This window comes from Bolinopsis microptera, chromosome 8 (assembly GCF_026151205.1).
Source record: "Bolinopsis microptera isolate Bmic1 chromosome 8, MBARI_Bmic_1.0, whole genome shotgun sequence".
Lineage (NCBI taxonomy): Eukaryota > Metazoa > Ctenophora > Tentaculata > Lobata > Bolinopsidae > Bolinopsis > Bolinopsis microptera.
Window position 1 is genome coordinate 7127395 of NC_087079.1, and position 6273 is coordinate 7133667.

A 6273-nucleotide genomic window follows, 5' to 3' on the forward strand; every position below is an offset into this window, starting at 1 on the left:
TTTGAAATCTGCTAAAAAGCGATATTTTCACTATGATCAGCGCTTATAACCGCTTTTCTTGAAATTTTCCTACTGAAAAGCGTTTATAAGCGCTTATTTATTTGCTGTCTATAAGCGATTATAAACGATTATAAGCGCTTTTTTACGTATTTGAAACGAGGAAAAAATTGTCAGGTACGAGATATTATAAGCGATTATAAGTGATTATAAAGTATCGTAAATGTTATTGTCTTCAATTGTCGCTTATAAGCGACTATAAACGATGAAAAGCGCTTTTTGACTATGATCAAAACTATGATCAAAATATGTTTTGATTTGATTTATTTGGGGTATATAAGCGATTATGTAAGCGGGGTATATACCTTATCGGACCTTATTTGGACGGACATTACTTGAACGCTGGAGGCCCTAGCGTTCATTTTAATGTCCGTTAAAATAAAGTCCGTTCAATTAATGTCCGTCCAAGTTAAAGTCCGTTGAAATTTTTTCAAAAATTTGTCCATTTCGAACTTTTTGTCCAGAATATGACAACTATGAGAACTTTATTGTGCCGTAAGTTAACGAAGGAAATGTTCTCCTTGGTCTGCTGGAGGCACAGAAAACTCTATTAGTATATGATGTTTCCAAGGGTCACTTGGCGGAAAAAGTCAATAATAATATATGATAAGTGACGTTCAGGAAAATTTGATGGACGAAGAAAATTGAAAATTGAAAATAAGACACAAGTCCAGAAATGAGCTGGCGGTGGGATCGAATGATAAATTAGCTTAGCCGACTGAATGATTCAATGAAACAAGAAATATTTTAAGACTGTATAATTGGTGTGGAACAGCCCTTAAACATTCTGCAATTTATGGAGGATTTCTGGAATTTCTGGAAATGATCTTACTTTACCTCACGTTTGCACCCCGACACTAAGTGGACCGACAATGGTATGGGGGTCACGACATGATGGTATGAGGGTCACGACAATGGTATGGGGGTCACGACTTCATACAAATCTTAATCAGGTAACCGGAAGTTAACCCAGTAGAGGAATCTATGAATCTTTCCTAGCCGTTAAGTAAACATCTACGGTAAGGTAATGCTTCCCTTGACGATAACCCAGCCTGTGGACATAGGTACTATGTTTCTAAGATAAACATATATCTCTGCGGCTATTTCTATCCTCAGGATGCCAGATAATGAGAGAAAAAAACACTTCAGTTTATATTGGTCGTTCGCTTTTCTTATTCTGATTCATTCACGGCCGATTTCATTCTCGGCAACATTTCGCGTTTAGTACAGAAACGGTAATTTAATTTGATATCATTTCCTTTTATTTGGAAAAAGGAAACTTTTGTTACGTTCCATGCACTTTATATTATTACCCAATTTTGGGTTTTGGTTGAAAACTATTTCCAATGGAATTGAACATGAAATAATTTAAGTTTAACTACATGTATATTGTATAGTGTCAGTGACAAATAAAAGTGTCAATGCAATGCAAACATTTATATGTGCCATTAATTTACGAGAGGGCCACCAAAATGTTTGTCGAAATAATTTTTGGGAACTAAGAGTAAAATAAGAAACTTTCTAATAGTAATTGTGGTACGAGAGAGCATATTATTATAAACAAATTAATTCTATCAAAATTCTTGTTACTGGGCGGCGCTCGGCCTATCAATTGTTATTCCAATATATATTCAACCTGTTTATGAACAGAGAGGTCCCCAGGTAAAATTCGTGGGGAGATATAATTAAATTTCTCAATCGTTATGTGGTAGTTGGTATGGTACCCTGATAATGACTTGTAATTTATACTTATACTTAAACCCATGTCTATACTGGAGCTACGCGTTTCCAAGAAAGCTTGATTACTTGATTCAATCATTATTCAATTCCCCGTAAAACAAAAATAATTCCTCCTTTCCCACCTCTAGATACCTCGCAATGTTCACATGTAATAGCAGATAATTCAGGGGTGTAGGAATGATTTTCTGTGCGCCACAGTCAGAATTTCAAAGGTTTTATCAATTTCAATACTATAGTAGTAGTATCGTAAATGTTTGCCGAAGGCAAACATTTTTGAACATTTTGCTCGTGCAAAACGCCTGGAAGCAATTTGGCAATACTAATAGAGACATTTTTGAACTATGCTTACACTGTACACCATTAAAATATTCTCTACAAATAATATAACACTAGTTCTACTAGTATATGATGTTTTCAAGGGTCACTTGGCGGAAAAGTCACCGAAATTATGGCACTCAACAACATAGTTCATGAGTTAGTCCCCGCCAACATGACAAACTTGTTCCAGCCTCTAGATATTACAGTAAATCGTGTTGCCAAGGACATTGTCCGACGTTGTTATAGTTCATATAACTCAGGGGAGGTAATGAAACAGTGCTAGGAAAGCCCCACGTGATGTTAAGGTAAACCTAAAGTTGTCTAAGATAAAACCACTTCACGCCGAATGGCTTGTAAAAGTTAACACTGAAATGCAGGACCGGGGGGCGGGGTAGTTTGATAAAAAAAGGTTTCCATAAAGCTAGAAACCACATATGCTTTAAGCATGGACTATTCTATGCACGAAAACCCATTTGATGAAGATGATATGTGATATTAGACACTGATCATGTACACATATTTTAACATTTTTAATGCTTAACGACTGCTTTTCTTACTTATTGTATTAAAAATGGATTTAAAATCATTTGCTGAAATTAAAAAAACGTCAAAAAATTGAAAAAAATTCGGATTTTTGATGGTTTTGAATGCCTTCGAGCGTTCATATTAATGTCCGTTCATAATTATGTCCGTTCATGTAATGTCCGTCCAAATTAGGTCCGATAAGGTAAGCGATTATAAACGATTATAAGCGCTTAATTCTTTACGTATTTGGAACGAGGACACAATTAACAACAAAAATTACGCGATAGCCGGAGGTCCCCAGGTAACGTCTCCGTCTCCGTCTCCGTCTCCGTCTCCGTCTCCGTCTCCGTCTCCGTCTTCGTCTCCGTCTCCGTCTCCGTCTCCGTCTCCGTCTCCGTCTCCGTCTCCGTCTCTGTCTCCGTCTCCGTCTCCTTTTCCTTTTTGAATTCGATTGTTTAGGGCTAGGGCTCCGGGGCTCGGGTTAGGGTTGTGGTAAGGGTATCGGATAGCTTCGGGGTTATATATATTATGGTCGTTTAGGTTGGGATTACGCAGGAGGAGCAAAGTGCAAAGAAACTGCCACAAACTGCTACAAACTGCTACTAACTGCTACAAACTGACACTAACTGCCACAAACTGGCACTAACTGCTACAAACGGGCACTGACTGCTACAAACGGGCACTAACTGCTGCAATCGCGCCCACGCATTGCTCCTCCTGTGATTAGGGTTTATGTAAAACCGTTTTTTACGGCTGCAAAACTATAAAAACCTTGTACCCCCATCGTTGTTTCATTATACCCCTGTAAAGTTTCTACGATACAATTACACTAGGGGGAGCTGCGCAATTGTGCGCGGCGCGTCGGGTCATACAACGTATGACAATAAAACCAAAGTCACATGAAATTTTTGGGCGAGCGAATTTATTAGTAAAAGCCAGCTCGGCATTTTGCCGCAATCTACGTGGTTGCGAGAAGGATTATAATTATTTGATGCGCGGCGCAGCCCAGTAGTGCATCGCGCTACAAGTAATTGTTCTACTTTATTGTATCCCAGAGTGGTACGTTACTGGGCGGCGCTTAGCCTGTCATTCCGCCGAATCTCTATTATGAACATAATAGCCTGAGGTCCCCAGGTAAGACGCACGTTATAATTGTTTCTATTAGGCGTGCAGAATTTTAACAAGAATTTCAACAAAAATTTTGCCGCGGGTAAACCACGCACGATCAATTTTTCTAATCGCCAAACACCACTCTGGGATTTACAATAAAGTAGAACAATTACTTGTAGAGCGATGCACTACTAGACTGGATCTGGACTGCGCCGCGCATCAAATAGGTAATTCTTCTCGCAACCACGTAGATCGCAGCAAAATGCATTATTGGGCCTTGCCGAACTGGCTTTTACTAATTCGCTGATTTGCTCGCCCAAAAATTTCATGTGACTTTGGTTTTTATTGTCATACGTTGTATGACCCGCCGCGCACAGGTGCGCGGCTCCCCTGTATCGTAGAAACTCTACAGGGGTATAGTGAAACGGCGATGGGGGTTACTGGGCGGCGCTCAGCCTGTCATTCCACCGAATCTTTATTCTTTATGAAACATAATAGCCTGGGGTCCCCAGGTAACGATGGGGGTCACGACGTGATACAAGGTTTTTATAGTTTTGCAGCCGTACAAAACGGTTTTACATAAACCCTAATCCCAACCCTAACAACCATAATAATAACCCTAACCCGAGCCCTAGCCCTAAACAATCGAATTCAAAAAAGGAAAAGGAGACGGAGACGGAGACGGAGACGGAGACGGAGACGGAGACGGAGACGGAGACGGAGACGGAGACGGAGACGGAGACGGAGACGGAGACGGAGACGGAGACGGAGACGGAGTATCATATCAAATTGTTGTTATTCTCTAGCCGACGGCTTGCTAGTTAAATAAATCGTACGCGTAATCAGTTTCAATCCCGGCCTCACGGAAAATCCCGAAACACGCGGTATCATAAACGTATTCGTAAACGGATGAAAGGCGACCATGTTACTAGTTCTATATAGATTATAGCTATAAGTATTAGTAGAAGTGTTACTGAGAGATGTGCACTTTGTGTTCATGTGTCGGCAAGAGAATAACCTCATTTGATCTCCTTTTCCTTCTCCTTGTCTCCTTGTTTCATTGTCTCCTTGTCTCCTTGTGTCCTTGTCTCCTTGTGTCCTTGTCTCCTTGTGTCCTTGTGTCCTTGTGTCCTTGTCTCTTTGTCTCCTTGTCTCCTTGTGTCCTTGTCTCCTTGTCTCCTTGTGTCATTGTCTCCTTGTATCCTTGTCTCCTTGTCTCCGTGTCTCCGTGTCTCCTTGTCTCATTGTATCCTTGTGTCCTTGTGTCCTTGTGTCCTTGTGTCCTTGTGTCCTTGTGTCCTTGTGTCCTTGTGTCCTTGTGTCCTTGTCTCCTTGTGTACTTGCCCTGGCCTTGTCTATTTGTCCTTTTATCCTTGTCCTTGTCACCTAGCTTGTCTCCTTGTCATTGTCCTTGTTTCATTGTCTTTGTCTCCTTGTCCTTGTCTCCTTGTCTCATTGTCTCATTGTCTCCTTGTCTCCTTGTCTGCTTGTCTCCTTATCTCCTTGTCTCCTTGTCCTTGTCTCCTTGTCCTTGCCTCCTTTTCCTTGTCTCCTTGTCCTTGTCTCCTTGTCCTTGTCCTTGTCCTTGTGTCCTTGTGTCCTTGTGTCCTTGTGTCCTTGTCTCCTTTTCCTTGTCTCCTTGTCCTTGTCTCCTTCTCCTTCTCTTTCTCCTTCTCCTTCTCCTTCTCCTTCTCCTTCTCCTTCTCCTTCTCCTTCTCCTTCTCCTTCTCCTTCTCCTTCTCCTTCTCCTTCTCCTTCTCCTTCTCCTTCTCCTTCTCCTTCTCCTTATTACCAACATCTTATCATCGTTGTACAATTTTTGTGGTTGCAAACTTTCAGTTCTCTGGCAACAAGGATTAAGATAGATCGCTAAATATTATGTCAATGTGTACAGTGTAACCATATATTTCCATATTATATATAACATATAGTGAAACAAATGTAAAGATGTAATTAACTCAAGATTAAGAAGCGGTTGTAATTTATCAAAACGCAAATTATTAAAAATCAAAACGCAAATTATCGTCATGACGTCAAAAGATATATCTTTTATTTCCAATTTGCTGCGAAAATATTGGCAGATGTGCAAAAAATCCCAAGCTTTCCTAGAATTCATGTTTTACTAGCCTGTCACGTGACCAAAACGGTTTTTTTGCTTATAACTCTCCAGGGAAGCATTTTTACCCTACGTCATGGGGGGCGATTCGGAATTAGCGTCCAAAAATACATCGATTCAGATCAATTTCATACCCAAAGGGCCTTTTCACAAGAATTTTCTTAAAATTTGGGCGAGCGATTTAGTATGAGCGCGCCGAGCTATGTCATTTATAATAATGTATATAAACATGGCCATTCTGCACAATTTGCACCCATTCAAAAATCTCTAGGGCCTTCATAGCCCAATTTACCAGATACCCATATTTTTGCATGATTTCTGGAACCGAAAATCAGTTTTTCGCCAATAACTGAAAAAGTAAGCACTTTAAGGCACATGTTTCTTCATAAGTCATATATAAATATGCC